The 20,864-nt window shown below is 38.8% G+C and overlaps 1 non-coding gene across 1 annotated transcript; it reads left to right on the top strand.

The window, feature by feature from the left end:
• Positions 1–10,201: 10,201 nt before the first annotated feature.
• On the top strand, positions 10,202–10,308 carry LOC141688198 (small nucleolar RNA R71). Its single transcript, XR_012561657.1, has one exon. It is a non-coding gene; the product is annotated as a small nucleolar RNA R71 (small nucleolar RNA).
• Positions 10,309–20,864: the final 10,556 nt, after the last annotated feature.

Genomic DNA, 20,864 nt, shown 5'->3' with positions numbered 1-20,864 from the left:
TTAAACTCTGATATTATTGTAACTGTTGTGACTACACCAAAGGAAGATGCACTTGTGCAGGGGGAGCATACTGAAGATACAACCACATCTCAAGAAGCATCAGAATATTCAACTGGCTCTTCAAGTTCTGATTCATCAATTTCTGATAATTCTGAAAACTTAATTTCTGAAGGATCCAACTCAGAGAGCATAGTTTCAGGGGGAGCATTAGAAAATGTTGATGAAGATAGCATGGATCATGGGGGAGCATCCAGTTCTAGAGAAAACCTTGCATCTGCAAGGAAGTGGACTAAATCACATACACCTGACTTAATTATTGAAAATCCTGATGCAGGTGTCAGAACTAGAACAACTACTTCAAGTGAATGTCTCTATAATTTTTTTCTTTCTCAGACTGAACCAAAAAAAGTGGAAGAAGCTCTTCAAGATGCTGATTGGGTGCAAGCAATGCAGGAAGAGTTAAATGAATTTGAAAGAAACAAAGTCTGGACCCTAGTGCCAAGACCAAAGAACAGATCTGTTGTTGGTACAAAGTGGGTGTTCAGAAACAAAATTGATAGTGATGGCATAATTACAAGGAATAAAGCAAGGCTGGTTGCAAAAGTATATTCTCAACATGAGGGAATTGATTATGATGAAACATTTGCACCAGTTGCTAGATTGGAAGCCATAAGAATATTTTTGGCTTATGCTGCTCACAAAAAGTTTACTGTCTTTCAAATGGATGTAAAAAGTGCTTTTCTCAATGGAGAATTGGAAGATGAAGTATATGTTGAACAACCACCAGGCTTTGTAGATTCCAAATTTCCAAATCATGTCTACAGGCTTGATAAAGCACTTTATGGCCTTAAGCAAACTCCAAGAGCATGGTATGAGACTTTAGCCCAGTTTCTTCTGGAAAGTAGATTTAACAGAGGAACTATTGACAAAACTATGTTCTACCTCAACCATGGAAAGGACTTATTTTTGGTTCAGATATATGTTGATGATATCATCTTTGGTTTCACAAATGAAAGACTTTGCAAGAAGTTTCCCAAACTGATGCAGTCAAGATATCAAATGAGTATGATGGGGGAACTTAGCTATTTTCTGGGCCTTCAAGTCAAGCAGAATGAAGAAGGCACTTTTATTTGTCAAACCAAGTACACCAGAAATTTGTAGAAGAAATTTGGAATGCAAGATTGTTCAAGTGCATCCACTCTCATGGCCACTGCAACAAAATTGGATAAAGATACTGGTAAATCAGTAGATATTACTGATTACAAAGGTATGATTGGCTCTCTACTCTATCTAACTTCTAGTAGACCTGATATCATGTATGCTACCTGTCTTTGTGCAAGATTTCAAGAAGATCCAAGAGAACCTCACTTAATAGCTGTGAAAAGAATTTTCAAGTATCTTAAGGGAACAGCTGATCTGAGATTGTGGTATCCTAGAGAATCAGACTTTAAGCTAATAGGTTACTCAAATGCAGATTTTGCAGGTTGCAAAATTGACAGGAAAAGCACAAGTGGAAGCTGCCAATTTCTTGGAGGTAGATTGGTTTCTTGGTTTAGCAAGAAACAAAAGTCAATTTCCACATCAACTGCAGAAGCAGAGTACATTGCTGTAGGAAGCTGTTGTGCATAGATTCTTTGGTTGAAGAATCAGTTACTGGATTATGGGTTAACATATTTTAAAATCCCTATTTACTGTGATAATCAAAGTGCTATTGCTATGACAGGTAATCCAGTTCAACACTCAATGACAAAGCACATCGGCATAAGGTACCACTTCATAAGGGAACATGTGGATGAAGGTACAGTGAAATTGCACTTTATTCCAACAGATCAACAACTAGCAGATATCTTCACAAAACCACTGTGTGAAGCTACTTTTACAAGATTGGTAAATGAACTTGGAATGGTTTCAGGTTCTTTCTCTAAATCTGCTTAGTTTTTGTTCTGATGTATCAGACTTTATGATCAGTATTTACAGATATTATCATCTTTTTGTATTCTGTCAGCTTATTTATAGTTTCTGTTGTGATAATAAGCCCCAAGGTTATGGTGAATTAATTTCATCATTCAGAATAGATAAAATAACTTTTACTGACTTATTATCTATTGATAATAAGAAGGCTATGTTAAGACCCCTCTTAATTCCTTTATCTGTCAAACAAGCCTTAATAACCTATGATCATGTTAAGTACACTGCATTATATCCTGATGTTCAACCATCTGAACCTCATCCATCAGCACCTACCACCTCTACTCAACCACCACAAACTTCTCAACCTCAACCATCAGAACCTACAGTGCAGCCTTCATATTCCAAACCTAAGAGGACTAAGAAAGTACCTCAGACACAACAGAAGAGAAGGAGATTCATTCTGCAAGATGAATCAGATGCTGAGGAACAGGTTCCTGTATCAGAACTTGTTGTTAAAGAAGCTGAGAAGGTCTCTTCTCAGAAGGATGATGATATTGGGAGTTCTAGGCCTTTAAAAAGGCTTAGAAAGTATAATACTGATGATACAGCTCCTAAAATCACCTTAAAAGCTAAAAGATTCAAAACATTGGCAAAAAGGCCTGAAGATTCTGGTAATGGAATGGAAGCAGCAGCTAAGGAAGGAGATTAGGACTCTCTGATCTCACAAGACCCTGTTGAAGCTCACAATTCTTCTAGTGCTGATTCAGACCCTCATGCCACTCATCACTCACCACTACATGAGCCAGAATCTACTCATATTCCTACACCTCCAGTATCTCCAGTAAATGCTGATACCCAGGGGCCAAGTGATGAAATTGACATTCATAACTTGGAAGTGCCTCAAGTTTTGCATCTAGAAGCTCCAATAACTCAAGTCACTCCACCAACAACACCAATTCCTGATGCTGATTTTAATCTAGAATTGCCTACAACACCTTCTCTGCATCTAGATACTGAAGATCAGATTTTAGGTGAGCATCAGAATATGGATGTTGATTAGAACTTAGTTGGAGATCAGCTCTTAGAGGATGATGTTGAAGCATCCATAGCTTCTCATACTGTTCTTCTATCAGAAGATGCTGAAGCTGTTGACTCTGTAAGTTCCGATGCTGCAAATGTTGATGCTACTGGTAATGTTGCTACAAATTTAGATGCTGATGCAGCTGGTCCTTCTGGACATGCACCTCTGCAAGCTCCTTTAAAGGCTGAGATAGTCAAAAAGTTTGTTACAGGGGAAGCACCAGTACCTTGGAGTGAAACTCCTAGAGGACAGGAGTGGACTAAGGAGTGGAACACAGTTACCTTTGTTCTTTCTGAAAAGATTCTTGCCGAGCATCTTACAAAAGCTGATGAAATGCTGATCAATGATGATTTCAAGACACAGCTGAGAGTTACTGCATTGAGTACAAGGCACCTTCAAGGTCAACACTCAATAACTCATGACAAGGTGAATAAAATTCAAAAAAACTTGATCCAGCAAGATATGAATCTAAAACTTAAAAAAAAAATGTTTTTCCAACCTACCTTTGACAGAATTGCCTACATTGAGAAAACCCAAGAGAAGCAACAGTCTCAGATTGATAAAATTTTGAAAAATCAAGCTTCTCATCAAAATCAACTCAAAGAGATCCAATCCTCAGTGGAATTGCTTGTCTCTCATTTATTACCTGTTGATGCCAAAAGGGGGAGAAAGTAATTAAGTCCAAATGCAAACCTAATACCACCCCCAAACTTAAAATCTCCACTGTCCCCAGTGAAGGTAATAGAAAGGAACACAGGGTATACCTACTCAGACAAATCATCATCATCATCATCATCATCACCCCCAGAGGGTGGAGTGTAAGGAGGTGGATAAGCAGAATCCTCACCATAAACGGGCCACTGGATGTTAGCTCCAAGGCCTCTAAATGCAGTCCCAAGTGCTTGGGTGAGCTCCTGCGCAAACCTACTCTGTGACTCATACATCGCATCCATCCACCTAGAAAGCCTCCTATACTGGACATCAGCCAATCCTGAACCATGTCCTCCCTGAGCTCTCAAAGATCCTGCCTCTCCCTGAGCCTGACTGGACCTAGCCATGGTAGCACCAGCTGCCGGAAGTCCTCCTGGAAGGTGATATCCCAAACCATGTGACTCGGGCTCTCCACCATCCACTCCTGCATCGTATTCAATGTCGATGAATCACTAGGAGTGGCCGGCATCTGTAGCTGCTCATAAGAAGGCCACCGGACTCTACATGCCTTGCAAAGCTTTGTGATAATAGAGGCATACGGGATAGAGTACTGCGATTTCCCCTCAAAAACTTCAGAATTCCTTGGTAGATGAACTCACCAAGGTCCACATAATATTCATCATTCAAAATCCCCCATAACATCCTCGCCCTGTCCACTGTAACCTTATGTGAATGCGAAGAAGGAAGAATATTAGCACATATAAATGCATTCCAAGCACGAGCATACCTATTTATCACGATAACAGGGAAAGAACGATAATCGTTGGTTCCCCTTTTAAACTTCCACACTATGCTCGGCTGACAGAGAGTAGCAATAATCAAGTCCGAATCAAAATCCTCAGGGGCCTTTGCATTCCAATTCTCCTCATGTGGTTTCCTTTGTCGCTGCCCAGTAACACGACGAATTACCTCGGGCTGATAATCAATAGGAAGCCCACGAACAACAGAAAACCCATTCTTGTCGGCCTTGGTATTCCCATAGAACTCGTGAACAACATTCATTGGTACCACCTCAGGTGACTCGCAGCATGTAATCCATCCATTCTCAACAATCATCGGTAGCAACTCACCTTCCCTTCCTGATGGCAAGAACCCCCTCTCCTTCATAATCGGCTTAGTAAGACGCTTGGAATACTCTTCTTTAGCAACCCTATCTAACCATCGGGGCCTCGCAATAGTATTCCTTGAAGAATCAGTAGCAGTCGGATTGGTGCTGCTGCTACCCACAGTTCATGATCTCTTTGGGGCCATGAAAATTGAGAATAAGAGTTGGAGAGTTTGTGTTGGTGTGTAGGAGATACTTTGTAGAGTTAAAAGTGTGTGGGATGTGTATGTAGAGGTTGTATGTATTTATAGGGCAAAATTAGGGTTAGAATTTGATTAGGAGTGGGGATTGTGGCTAAGTATGGGGAGAAGTCGTGGGTTAATGGGTGATATGGTTTCTGTAAATTTTATTTTTATTTTTTTATTTTTTTATAGGCTGAAAAACAATTTTTCAAAAATCAGGTGCGCACGCGGCCGTCTGGCACCAGCAGGTGGGCGCCTGCTAGCGCGCGGCCACCTGATCCTTGCAGGCGGGCGCCTATAAGGCTTCTGGAAAAAAAAAATCTGCCAACTTTTTTCGGATTTTATTTTGGGTTTTTGGATAAAGTACTATATTCTAAGGTGTCTAATGGTCTCATATCTTGGGTTGCCTCCCTAGAAGCGCTTCTTTTACGTCATTAGCTTGACGTAGAGTAATGCGATCAAGTTGACAATAAAATGGCACTAACCACTTCACGGTTTGCCGTATCTCCATAATAGTGCTTCAATCTCTGACCATTTACTTTGAAAGCTTGGCCCGGATCATTCTCAAAAATCTCCACCGCTCCATGTAAAAACACAATATTGACGATAAATGGTGCAGGCCACCTTGATTTCAACTTTCCAGGAAAAAGTCGGAGACGAGAGTTGAATGGAAGAACTTGTTGCCCCGACACGAATGACTTAGGCGATAGCTTCCTGTCATGCCACCTTTTTACCTTTTCCTTGTATATTTTGTTGTTTTCGTACGCTTGAAGTCAAAACTCTTCAAGTTCATTTAACTGAAGCATTCGCTTCTTCCCCGCCGCATCTAGATCAAGGTTTAACTTCTTCAAAGCCCAATAAGCCTTATGCTCAAGTTCCGCTGGTAAATGTCATCCCTTACCATAGATAAGTTGAAATGAAGACATCCCAAGTGGGGTCTTGTATGCTGTTCTATAAGCCCAAACAGCTTCATCGAGCTTCGAAGACCAATATTTCCTTGACGGACAAACGACCTTCTCTAGAATGCGCTTGATCTCTCTATTAGACACTTCAGCTTGACCATTAGTTTGCAGATGATAGGCAGTAGCAATGCGATGATTCACATTGTAGCGTTGCATCATAAAAGTGAACTTATAATTGGAGAAATGCGACCCTTCATCACTTATGATAACTCGTGGCATTCCAAACCTTGTGAATATCTTCTTATAAAGAAAACTCAACACTACCTTTGCATCATTAGTCGGTAGAGCCTTGACTTCTACCCACTTCGAGATATAATCGACTGCCAACAAGATGTACTGATTATTGCAGGACGAGAAAAATGGTCCCATGAAATCGATTCCCCAAACATCGAAGACCTCAACTTCAAGCATCACATTTAAAGGCATCTCATCCTTTCTGGTAAGATTCCCAACTCTTTGGCAACGATCACACCTTAAAACGAACCGATGTGCATCTTTAAACAACGTAGGCCAGAAAAAACCTGCTTGAAGAATACGAGCTTCTGTCTTTTCACCACCATAATGTCCACCATAAACTGTCGAATGACAGTCTCGTAATATCCCCAACTCTTGGGCAACGATCACACCTCCCTCTCACAGAATGGGATACATCTCCTGATGATCTGGTCAGGTCCTTGTCTAAACAAATATGTTTTATCCCACATGTACCACTTCACCTCATGCAAAAACTTCTTCTTTTGAGCCGCATTCATATTAGGAGGCATTATATTGCTAACAAGATAGTTCACAATGTCTGCGAACCATGGCTCTTCCTCTTGAATTGTGAACAACTGCTCATCCGGAAAAGATTCGTTGATCAATATCTTATCATGTGAAGTAGAATCGGGATTCTCCAATCTAGAGAGATGGTCAGCTACTTGATTTTCAGTACCTTTTCGATCCTTGATATCTAACTCGAATTCCTATAGCAAGAGAACACAACGAATAAGTCTAGGCTTCGAATCCTTCTTCGAGACCAGATAGCGGATGACAGCATGATCAGTGAACACTATCACCTTTGTCCCAAGTAGATAAGATCAAAATTTTTTGAAACCAAAAACTATAGCCAAGAGCTCCTTCTCAGTAGTGGTGTAGTTCAGTTGGGCTCCATTTAGCGTCTTACTAGCATAATAGACCACATGAAAGATATTAGTCTTTCGCTACCCAAGAACTGATCCCACTGCATAATCACTTGCATCACACATCATCTCAAAAGGTTTTCTCCAATCCGGTGTCGTAATAATTGGTGGTGATTAAACTCTTTTTAAGAGTCTCGAATGTTGCCAAACATTCTTCATCAAATTTGAAAGGCACATCTTTTTCGAGCAAGTTGCACAATGGCTTAAATATCTTAGAGAAGTTTTTGATAAAATGCCGATAAAAACCCGCATGACCAAGAAAGCTACAGATTCCTTTCACAGAAATAGGTGGCGGAAGATTTTCAATGATGCCCATGTTGGCTTTATCCACCTCAAGACCTTTACTGGAGACCTTATGCCCAAGAATGATGCCTTGTTGCACCATGAATTGATATTTTTCCCAATTGAGCACCAGATTGATTTCCACACACCTTTTGAGCACCAAACGGAGATTATTCAAGCATTCATCATACGAATGTCCAAAGACAGAGAAGTCATCCATGAACACTTCGACATTATTTCCAATCATATCGGAGAATATAGCCATCATGCATCTCTGAAAAGTGGCAGGTGCACCACATAAGCCAAAAGAAACTCTGCGAAAAGCAAACGTGCCAAATGGACAAGTGAGAGTAGTCTTCTCTTGATCTTCTGGTGCAATGCAAATCTGATTGTAGCCCGAATAGCCATCCAAAAGACAATAATACTCATGACCAGCTAACCTGTCAAGCATCTGATCAATAAATAGAAGAGGGAAGTGATCCTTCCTCGTGGCTTTATTCAACTTCATGTAGTCCATGCATACCCTCCATCCTGTGACTGTTTGAGTGGAGATGAGCTCGTTCTTCTCATTTTCTACCACAGTAATACCTCATTTCTTAGGTACACATTGCACGGGGCTCACCCAAGAACTGTCAGAAATAGGATATATAATTCCTGCATCCAGCCACTTTAAAATTTCTTTCTTCACCACTTCCTTCATGATATGATTAAGCCTTCGCTGTTGCTCAACAGTCGGCTTGCTACCTTCCTCTAGCAGAATTTTATGCATGGAGTACGAAGGGCTGATCCCTTTTATATCTGCTATAGTCCATTCGATGGCCGATTTGAGTTCTCTCAAAATCCTCAATAGCTTGTCCTCATCACTACCTGAAAGGTAAGATGCAATAATAACAGGCAAAATAGATGCATCACCTAAAAAAGCATACCTCAAGTGTTCAGGCAATGGTTTAAGCTCCAAAGTAGGTGCTTTCTCAATAGATGGTTTGAGCTTTCCCTCAGCATTCTTGAGATCAGTATTTCCCAGAGATTCAAATGCCATGTCTAGCTTTCATTTCCAAGGAGAAGCATTGAGATATTGTAGCTGCTCATTGCCTTCGTCATCTTCACTGTCAAAATCCTCGATAAGGCTTTTTCTAAGGCATCAGACCTTAACACATGATCAAGTTCTGAAATAACTGCAGAATCGACCAAATCCACCTTGAAGCACTCCTCATCTTCCATAGGGAATTTGATCACATTGAACACATTGAATGTCACATCTTGATCTTGTACCCTCATAGTGAGTTCACCTTTTTGTACATCTATCAAGGTACGGCCTGTAGCCAAGAAAGGTCTTCCCAAGATTATGGTAATCTTCTTATCTTCCTCAAAATCCAGAATGACAAAATTTGCAGGAAAGATGAGCTTGTCCACCTTTACTAGCACGTCCTCCATAATGCCTCATGGTTATGTAATCGAACGATCAGCCAATTGTAGAGACATGTAGGTGGGCTTCGAATAAGGAAAATTCAGCTTTTTGAAGATAGACAACGACATCAGATTGATGCTTGCTCCAAATCATAAAGGCACTTTCAAATGATAACTTGCCAATGGTGCAAGGAATGGTGAAGCTACCTGGATCCTTAAGCTTTGGAGGTAACTTTTATTGTAGCACGGTACTGCACTCTTCCGTCAGAGCAACGATATCAAGATTATTCAGTTTCACCTTATTTGAAATAATACCTTTCATGAATTTTGCATAACTAGGCATTTGCTCCAGAGCCTCAGGGAAAGGTATGTTGATGTGAAGTTTCTTGAACACCTATAGAAACTTACCAAATTGCTTGTCCAGCTTTTGTTTTTGCAATCACTTAGGAAAAGGTGGTGGAGGATAGAGTTGTTTCTCCCCTGTATTACCCTCAGGCAGAGTGTGTTCAATAGTAGTCTTCCTTGGTTCCCCTTCTTTCTCCTTTTGCATTCCTTCTTCATCTATAACTTCAACTTCTACATCTTTTGCTTTTTCAGCATCAGCAACTTTTCCAGACCTTAAGGTGACAACTTTGACTTGCTCTTTAGCTTCCTTCCTGCCTGGCACTTCAGTATCGCTAGGAAGTGTGCCGGGTTGACGATTGACCAAGGCATTGGCTATTTGTCCAATTTGATTTTCCAAGGTCTTGATAGAAATAACCTGACTTTTGCATAACAGCTTTAACTCCTCAGAATCAGCACTAGAAGGTGGAGCAACACCTCCTTGTTGAGGATATGATTACCTTTGAGCAAATTGCTGAGGATGCTGGAATCCAGGTGGATTAAACTGTTTACTTGCAGCTTGCTGATATGGTTGCTGAACAGTATTCTGATTATTGCTCTAGCTGAAATTGGGATGATTTCTGTTATTAGGATTATAAGTAGCGGGCACATGCTGCTGTGGTCTCTGAAAATTGTTCACATACTGAACAGATTCATTAACAAGAGAACACTTATCCATAGCATGAGAGCCTGCACAAAGCTCACAGACACTAGCTATTTGATTTACTCTATAGTTGGCTAAAGAATCGACCTTCATAGATAGCGCCTGGAGCTGCGCTAAAATAGCTGTAGCTGCATCAACTTCTAGAATACCTGCTACCTTTTCAGGCATCATCCTTTGAGTTGGGTTTTGATACTCATTTGCAGCCATAATTTCAATGAGATTATAGGCCTCAGTATAGCTTTTGGCCCACAAGGTGCCTCCAGAAGCTGCATCGAGCATGGGCTGAGATTGGGCCCCCAAACTATTGTAGAAACCAGTGATCACCATCCAGTCAGGCATACCATGATGTGGACACTTTCTCAACATCTCCTTGTAGCGCTCCCAAGCCTCGCACTTACATTCTCCTTGATGCTGCGCAAACTGAGTAAGAGCACTCCTCATAGCTGCAATTTTGGCCATTGGATAGAACTTCACCAGAAACTTTTGCGCAAGATCTTCCCAAGTAGTGATGGACCCAGCTGGTAAAGAATGTAACCAGTCCTTAACTTTGTCCCTCAGAGAGAATGGGAAAAGCCTCAGCTTGATAGCCTCATCAGTAACACCATAATATTTGAAAGTACTACAGATCTCGAAAAAGTTCTTAATATGCATGTTGGGATCTTCAGTCACAGCACCTCCGAAAGAAACAGAATTCTGCACCATCTGAATAGTGTCCGGCTTGATTTCAAAAGTATTGGCCTGGATAGCCGGATGAATGATGCTTGACTGAATGTCATCAATTTTAGGCCGAGAAAAGTCCATAAGAGCTGGATCACCTTGAACTACACGATCACCCATTATTTTAGGTTCTTTCTTTTCATTCTCTTTATCCGAATCTTCAAAAACTATCATCTTCGAAAAGTCAAGAGTTGTATCTGTCTCCTCAGCTTTATCCAGATTTCTCTTGCGAGTGCGAGAACATATTTGCATAAATGCTCGCTAGAGTACCTGAAACACAACCGGAAGTAGTAAGTAACAAGTCTTAATCAATGAATCCTAATGACCACTGATGGCAAGTATATAAACTAAATAAATTAACAATGAGTCCCCGGCAGCGGCGCCAAAACTTGTTATGCACAAAGCATGCACTAAATAATTCACGCAAGTATACGTGTTCGCAAGTAATATAGAATGATTTCTAGTCCGTTCCCACAGAGACTCTGATTAATTATATTTAATTAACACTTACTCACCAATGTATGATTATTCTTCAATGTCAAGATACTAACAATAAAGGTTAGTACCTAATAATTACTACTAGAATTAAATACTTGAATTAATAATATTAAACACACATGAGATCCTAACTTCATTACTACTTCATTCAAAGTTATTATCTTCCCATAGAAGTTGAATATGCATCAATTATGTTGAGACCCTACATGTCTACATAATTTGACAACATAACGATTTAAGCGCAAGTTATACATGATGATTACACATGGCAAGTAAAACGGTTAGAGTTACCCACTAATCATGCATACAATACATGAACCTATGCTAGCATGGCAAGTTCTAAATCTCAAAATTCACTGTCGCTTCACAAGAGATTAACAGGCTATCTTACATGTTCGCGACACACATAAGACGAATAAGCACAACCAATGCTAGATATCATACAATCACCACATATCAAGGTATTAAACAATTAACTAAAGAAATCCATAGTAAATCCGCTAGGATCCCATGATCATGATTAGCCCATAATAGAACTCATCGTCACCATGAGTTCATATGAAAGCATGATAATAACACAACGATATAAACTAATAAAAATACTTAATAAATAATGAAGTATGTCACAAGGGTATTAAGGTTCAAAGCATAAAAAACTAGCATCCACAGTTATAACGAATTAAAAGAATCACAAGGTAAACGTATGCTTCCTCTTCTTCGTTGTTGCGTGTTAAAACGATCTTCTCAATCTTCTTGCTTTTGCTCTTGGTTATATCTTCTATGAAGAAAATGTCTTCCCATAAGGTTTATATAATACCCCAAGAGAACCAGCGCTAACAGAAGCCAAATTGGACTCGAATTAATAAAATCCAGAATCTGAATTTCCGCACACAGGCGGCCGCCTTCATCCTCCACGCGGGCGCCTGCTAGCAGGCGGTCGCCTGCTACTAACAAGAGGGCGCCTGCAACCCTTCTGGAAAATTCCTTGAATTGCTTCTGTTTTTACTGATTTCTTCGCTCATCACCCCTAGACTGATTCCAAGCACTTTGTTAAGCTTTATTTGATGAAAACCACCTATCTAAGCAAGTTATACCATGAAATGCAAAAACACTAAAAAATGCGTTAAACACACAAAATACTCGAGTTCAGGACACCAATTCAAGCCGTAATGAGACGCTCTAAGTGGTATAAAATGCCACTTATCAGCACTCCACTCAATTGAGACCAATATCAATAGATGAAATGAAATTGGAAAACATGGAAAGAGGTCAAACCTCATCTAAAAGACATCAACAGGCCATTGTGATTTTGAAGCCTAAGAAACTCTGATCAAAAATCTCAAACATAAATCCAATGGACCTAGTTTATTCAATTCCTAAACCTGATGAAAAGAAGCTGCTTGAACACTTTATTGCAAATCACAAAGATCCAACGTAACGCCCTCCAAACCCGGGGTCTAGATTTGGGGGTCACTTGCCACTAAACTGTAATAAAATAATCACAGCGGAATAATATAATAAATACGACCCCTTTACTTGCACTGGATCGATCACATGTTATAGTATGGAACAGGCACTAATACAAACCAACAGTTATTACAGACCATAAGTCTAATTAGTTTTACAAATTATTCAAATTTTATTACAAACCTCTAGACTATCCAAGCGTCCCAAAACAGTCTACCTGGAATACACACCACTATTTACAAGCACTCGACTTCTGACCAAACCTGGATCTCAAGCCTGCTCTGGCTTAGCTGAAAGATTAGATTGATAAACAAGTATGAGCGAAAGAAATGCTCAGCAAGCAATATAAAATGTACTTGAAATGATAAACCACATTCTGATAATAACTGAACAAAAGGGATGAAAGCAGTAATATTTGATCAATAATAAAGCTTCACAAGCTATCAACAATAAATGATAATTTTTAGATTGGAATCTAACTCCGACGGACGTACTATCACATGCTGATCAGCCCGTGTGATAGCACAAGGTCATGATTCATAGAAACATGTCCCCAAAATATGAGTACTCAAATAAAAAGGCAATATACCTGCCTGTGGCAAAAATGGTGTCATAATATTTCATACAACACATAGAAATAGCCCTCCGCTGGACCGTCCGTCCCGGTCACTTACGCATTCATCCAACCCATAAAACATTTTAATCAAAGGAGCCGAATCAAAGGACATCCTTAACCATATAACTCTCCATTTCTCATGGTCCAGAGTTATCTCAACAATCGATGGCCAAATAACTAGAACAATTAGTTATTCGCTAATCTCAATTCAATGTTCTACTGTATAGAGTAATTTATAGCGAAATATCAAACATTTAACTATTCTGAACTTAGAATAGTATGGAAATTGAAAGAATAAAGTTCAGAGTCAATACCAATGGAATGATAAATGAAGATAGAGATACTTGCATAATATGATTCAAAATAACCGTCACTTGAACAATAAGTGAAGTTAGGGGTACTTGCCTGGTATGCTTGATAACTTCTTACTATAACTCAGCTTATAACTGATGGCTACTATCTCCATCTAACACTTGACTGCACTCCTTGCTACTCGATTCTATAAACAAAAGAACTATCTTAATTGACAAAACCAAACTCAATCGACGTAACTATACGTATGGACATCTATCCGATCGTTTATAACTAGCATGACATTTTAAAACTGTAAACAGATAGCATGCATATCATGCAACACCTAGTCATGGCATTCATATAACACATAATCACATATTTTATGTAACACATAAGTCAGATCATTAAAAGATACGTTCTAAGGCGTTCAGAATTAAAATCAATTCAATATTAACATTTATCGATCAAATATCGACTCAAACTGATACACAAATCAAATGACATTGTAATACAAAAGAAATTAAGTCTCAAAAGTATTTTTATTGGAAGCGCAATATTTTTCTGAGTCTGTACGCGTTCGCTTCGTATTAAACGGACAAACGGTTGATTTATTATGAATTTTTGAACATTTTTCAGAATAAAATGGGTCTCTGAATCATTTAATAATTAAATAATAAGGCTCGAACACTCGAAAATAATTTTATAAAAATTATCGAGCTTGGAAAATAATTTAAAATAATATTTTAAAGCTCGAATTTATTTTTCGGAATTTTTAAATCAAAAATAAATAATTAAATCTAATTAAATAATCAATTAAAATTAATTAATAACTAATTAAATTAATTAATCAATTAATATTTAAATTAATTGACCAATTAAATAATTAATTATCAACTAAAATTAATTAATTAAATAATTAAGATTTATTTTGTAATTAAAAATAAATTTAAAAAAAATAATAAATTTTTGAATTTTAAAATAATTAAAATCAGTTTCTGAAAATTTTATAAAAAGAAAATATAATTTTTGAAAATAAACAAAACAGAAATCCTGTTTTTATACAATTCTGAAAGTACAGCAACTGGAATGAAAATATTGCAAAACTCAGGGGACCTACTTGCACTTTGTCCTCGTCCCGTCACCGGTCGCCGGCGATCGCCATTAACGGCGATCCCAAGCTTTTCCGGCGAGCCAAAACCGACCCAGAAATACACCAAATCAACAGGGATTGTTCACTACGTTGCCAGGAACTCATTTACACAGCCAGAATTTTCAAAACATCAACGAAACAGCCGGAATCATTGCCTGAAAATTCCGCCGCCGTTTCGACCCGTTTTCCGATCACCACCTTCCCGACACCGTCTGTTAAAACCAGTGGTACCATTCGATTCGTTGCACAACGATCTACTTAACCATGCAATCAATTTAAACAAATAACCCCCACAGCAAAAACGCCTAAATCCAATTAAGAACATTCAAAGCTTCAAAACCCTAATTTTCATATCCGAGAATCAAAGCCACTTTTCTACATGATGCAGAACTCAAAATCTGACATATTATATACCAAATTGACCAGAAAAACATACTCTACAACATGGAAGCATCAAATCACATCAACAATATCAAGAACAAATTTTCATAATTTAATTATCAAATAATTCGAATATAAATAATTAAATAAGAAAATTACTGTGATTTCTGGGTAGAAACTGATGATTGGTTCAGAAAAAAGATTTCGAGAGCTTCGTTTTGATATGTTGCACGCCTGAATCGGAGTTCGATAACGCCTTCGTTCGTGTGTTTGATTCTCGTGAACATATCGGTTTCTCGGGTTTTTCTCTGTATTTACGGTATTTTAACTGGTTGCGAATGAATAAACGGAATAAACGAAATAATAAATAGGCTATTTATATTTATGAAATATTGCATCGTTCTGGATCGTTTTGGATCGTTAAATTAGTTGCTTAGCCGCTAAGTAACTGTAAAAATGATACAATTCAATACCAGAATTGAATAATTATCAAAACTGGGCTTTTTATAAAACACCATATACGAAAATAACGTAAAAATATCCCGTATTTTAAGAATACGGGTTTTGTTGATTACCGAAATGATTAGCGTATTGAAAATATTGCGTCGGGCCGTGTACGGGTCAAACCGTAATCCGGATCGAAAAAGTCAAAACACGGAAAATGTCCAGAATTACCAGATTAGGTTAGGAAGGAGTTTTCGGAAGAGTTTCGGGTGGTAAAAACGCAAAATGGTTGAAGTTGGAAGATTCCCGACTCTATAAAATAATTTTATAATTATTCTGAAAATAATTAATAATTCATAAATCATTATAAAATCATATAACACTCCAAAAATTACCATAAAAATACCACAATTATCTATATTTTATTCTGGACATATAAAAATTCAAATATTCAAATAATGTCACATATAAACATTCCGATATCAATTCCACTTTTCAGATAATTCACCAAAATTCACATAAAATCACATAAACAATTCTGAATAATAATAATAATATTTGAAAATATATGGGATATTACAATCTACCCCCCTTAACAGGATTCTGTCCTCAGAATCAGCCTAGGAAAATAAATGAGGATACTTGGATCGCATTTCGCTTTCCAACTCCCAGGTCGACTCTTCAACCTTGGGATTCCTCCACAAGACTCGCACTAAAGATACAGACTTATTCCTAAGTACTCTTTCTTTCTTATCTAAAATCTGCACTGGTTGCTCTACAAAAGATAAATCTGGCTGGATCTCGATTGGCTCGTATTCTATCACATGGTTTGAATCAGGCAAATAACGCTTCAACATTGACACATGGAACACATTGTGAATATGCTGCATGTGAGGTGGTAACGCTAACTCGTACACAACTTTTCCCACACGCCTCAAAATCTCAAAAGGGCCAACATAACGCGGACTCAGCTTTCCTTTCTTTCCAAATCTTGATAAATCCTTCCAAGGTGAAACCTTCAATAACACTGCTTCTCCAATTTCAAATTCCATATCTTTTCTGGTAGGATCTGCATATTTACGTTGACGGTCTTGAGCTGCTGTTAATCTTTTCCGAATGATTTTATCTTCTCCTTCGTCTGCTGGATCAATTCTGGACCCAAAATCTTTCTCTCACCAACTTCCTCCCAACATATTGGAGATCTGCATCTTCTCCCGTACAAAGCTTCATAAGGCGGCATTCCAATACTGGCATGATAACTGTTGTTGTAGGAGAATTCAACCAATGGCAAATGTTCGTCCCAACTTCCTTCAAAATCTAGCGCACATACCCTTAGCATATCCTCAATAGTCTGAATTGTCCTTTCACTTTGACCATCCGTCTGCGGATGATACGCGGTACTCATATTAAGCTTTGTTCCGAGACAATCTTGAAAACTTCTCCAAAATCTTGAATTAAATCGAGGATCTCTATCTGAAACTATGGATACTGGAACTCCATATCGTGTCACAATTTCCTTAAGATATAATCGAACCAATTTATCCATTGAGAATCTTTCGTTGATAGGAAGAAAATGCGCTGACTTCGTTAATCTGTCGATAATAACCCAAATAGCATCATGATTTGCCCTGGTTCTCGGTAATCCAACTACGAAATCCATCGCGATATGTTCCCACTTCCATTCTAGAATGTCCAACGGTTGTATCAGTCCACTGGGCCTTTGATGTTCCGCTTTAACTCGCTGGCAAGTATAACATTTACTTACCCATTCTGCAATTTCCTTCTTCATGCTTGGCCACCAATAGTTTTCTCTTAAATTTCGGTACATCTTCGTACTTCCGGGATGAATAGAATATTTGGAGTTGTGAGCGTCTCGAAGAATTTCATCTTTCAGCTCGACTACGTTGGGTATCCATATTCTGGAAGAAAATCTTAATATCCCTTTATCATCCTTTTGACTCCCTATCTCTTCTCTTGTCAAACTGTCTCGTTCATGGCTCATTACTTCCTCCTGACATCTTCTTATCTTCTCTAATAATTTTGGTTGAAAAGACATTGCACACAATACCTCTGTAGACAAACTTGGGATACTAACCTCTATTTCTAGCTTCTCAAATTCCTTGATCAACTCCTCTGATAAAGTTATCATATCTAACCTTTCTTTTCTGCTCAGAGCATCGGCCACCACATTTGCTTTACCTGGATGATAGTTAATAGTACAGTCGTAATCCTTGATTAGTTCTAACCATCTTCGTTGTCTCATGTTTAATTCCTTCTGGGTAAAAATATATTTCAAACTCTTGTGGTCCGTGTAGATCTCGCACTTTTCCCCATAAAGATAATGCCTCCAAATCTTCAATGCAAACACTATAGCTGCCAATTCAAGATCATGAGTTGGATACTTCTCTTCATGTGGTTTCAACTATCTTGAAGCGTAGGCTATCACCTTGTCATGCTGCATCAAAACACATCCCAATCCTTTGTACGATGCGTCACTATAAATCACAAAATTTCCTTGATCATCTGGCAAGACTAACACTGGAGAAGATACTAATATATTCTTTAATTCCTGGAAACTCTCTTCGCATTTCTCATTCCATTCAAATTTCTGGTTCTTCCTAGTAAGCTTTGTCAATGGCGTAGCTATCTTTACAAAATCTTGCACAAATCTTCTGTAGTAACCTGCAAATCCCATGAAACTTCTTACTTCCGTTGGTATTTTTGGCCTTTCCCAGTTGATTATGGCTTCAATCTTTGCTGGATCCACTTCCACTCCTTTATTGCTAATCACGTGCCCAAGAAATCGTACTTCTTTTAACCAAAATTCACACTTAGAAAACTTTGCGTACAATTTCTCCTGTCGTAGTATCTCCAAAACTATCTTCAAATGCTCTGCATGCTCCTCTTCTGTTTTGGAATAGATCAGAATATCGTCTATGAACATGATCACAAATTTATCCAAATACTTCTTAAATACTCGATTCATCAGATCCATGAAAGCTGCTTGTACGTTGGTTAATCCAAATGCCATCTCTAGAAACTCATAATGCCCATATCTGGTTCTAAATGCGGTCTTCGGAATGTCTTCAGGCTTGATCTTCAGTTGATGATATCCGGATCTTAAATCTATTTTAGAAAACCATACAGCGCCTCGCAATTGGTCAAACAAATCATCGATCCTCGGCAATGGGTATTTATTCTTAATGGTCAGCTTATTTAATTCTCGATAGTCAATACACAATCGCATACTCCCATCCTTTTTCTTGACAAATAGCACTGGTGCGCCCCATGGGGATACACTGGGTCTTATAACTCCTTTCTCCAAGAGATCTTGCAGCTGAGTTGCCAATTCCTTCATTTCCACTGGTGCCATCCGGTACAGAGCTTTAGAGACTGGTTCTGTTCCGGGTGCTAGGTCAATCGCAAATTCAATTTCTCTGTCGGGAGGTAATCCTGGTAGATCGTCTGGAAAGACATCTGGAAATTCGTTGACAACTGGAATCGCTTCTAGTGCTGGAACTTCTTTGCTGGTGTCTACCACATGGGCCAAATATGCTTCGCAATTCTGACGCAATAACTTTTTCACTTGAGCTATCGTTAAGAACTTCTTCTCTTGCCTATTTCCTCGAAATATCACCTTCTTCTTACTACCCAAGGTCTGAAGTCTTACTTTCCTATTCTTACAATCAATCTGGGCGTTATTTTCTGACAACCAATCCATTCCTAAAATAACATCAAATTCTCCCAACTTAAAAGGTATCAAGTTGGCATAGAAATGATGTCCTCCTATCTCAACATCACACCTCGGGTATACTCGGTCGACAAAAACTTGGTCCTTATTAGCTAACTATATCATTAATGCTTGTTCTAACAATTTAACTTCACAATGCAGTTTATCGACAAAATCTTGAGAAATAAATGACCTCGTAGCTCCAAAATCAAATAAAACTTTAGCATCTACGGAGTTGACTGAAAGCGTACCTGCAACCACGTTTGAACTCTGAACAGCATCTTTCATAGTCATGTTGAATGTTCTGGCCTTTGGCTGGTCCTTTGCTAGTGGTCCTTCAATCCTTGGCACATTCTGAGATGGAGCACCTGTAAGCCTTGGGGTGTTGCTCGTCGTACCTTGTGCTGGGCAATTCCTGGCGATATGTCCTGGCTTTCCACACTTATAACATCCAGTTCCCATATTTTGACCTTGAGTCTGATTCTGACACACATTAGCAAAGTGTCCCTTCCTGCCGCACTTGAAACACGTCACATTAGCATTACAATTCCCAAAGTGCTTCCTACCACAAAACTGGCAATCTAGTATTGGTGGACGATTGGGCCTCTGCTGATTTGAATTCTGAAAATGGTTGCCTTGTCCTCCATTTCCTGATTGTGGTCTTCTGAATCCCATATTCCTATTACCCTGAAATTCTGGCCTTCTGTTAAAACGGCTCTGGAAATTACTTAGCTGCTGACCTCCTTCTGAGGTTTCTATCTTTCTTTTCTTCCCATCTTTTCCTTTCTGAGACATGTCACTCTTACTTTCGATCACCATTGCTTTCTGAATCATTGCCACATATGAAGTCAACTCAAACATGGCCACTCTGTTCTGAATACAAAATTTCAATCCCTGCTCAAACCTTCTTGCTTTCTTTTCATCTATATCAACCTGGTCTGGCACAAACCTTGCCAATTCAGTAAACTTAGCCTCGTACTCAGCCACAGTAAGATCACCCTGGGTCAGATTTAAAAATTTGATCTCCATTTGGTTCTTCATATACCTCGGGAAATATTTTTCCAGAAACAGCTCTGTGAATCGCTCCCAGGTTATAAACTCACCTCCTTCCAATGCTCGTGTGGATTCCCACCAATAGTTCGCCTCACCCTTCAGAAAGTAACTTGCAAACTTGGTCTTCTGCTCAGCTCCTGCTCCGACTAATTCTAAAGCCTTTTCCATCTCCTTGAGCCATGCATTGGCTTCCACAGGATCAGCACTTCCCTTGAACTCAGGTGGCTTCACTGTTTGAAACTGCTTAAAAGTCACTGCAGGTGGTGCTGCTGCTTGCTGCTGCTGTTGCTGATGCTGCTGTTGTTGCTGCTGCGTAAGATGTAACATCTGCTGCTGCATTAGTCCCAACATCTGGATAATCGCTGGATCTGTACGGCTCTCGGTACTATCCTCTCCTGAATTATTCCTTCTCTTTGGTGCCATTACTCTGGTAAGAAACAAACAACATATATAATAATCTGTCAAGCATTGTGTCAAATATGTAGCAATTCCTTAGCATATCAAAATTTGCAAACAGTATCTCTTCACAAAATATCATGAACTTGCTACCATATTAACACAAGCGACATGATTATCACATAATCCTGCTTATTATCTCAAGAATAATAACACAAAGAAAATTACTCCGAATTATCCAAACTTTTTAAATC

Source organism: Apium graveolens, chromosome 9 (genome assembly GCF_009905375.1).
Source record: "Apium graveolens cultivar Ventura chromosome 9, ASM990537v1, whole genome shotgun sequence".
Taxonomy (NCBI): Eukaryota; Viridiplantae; Streptophyta; class Magnoliopsida; order Apiales; family Apiaceae; genus Apium; species Apium graveolens.
The sequence above is the reverse complement of the archived record's forward strand: the minus strand, read 5'-3'. Positions and strand labels throughout refer to the sequence as shown.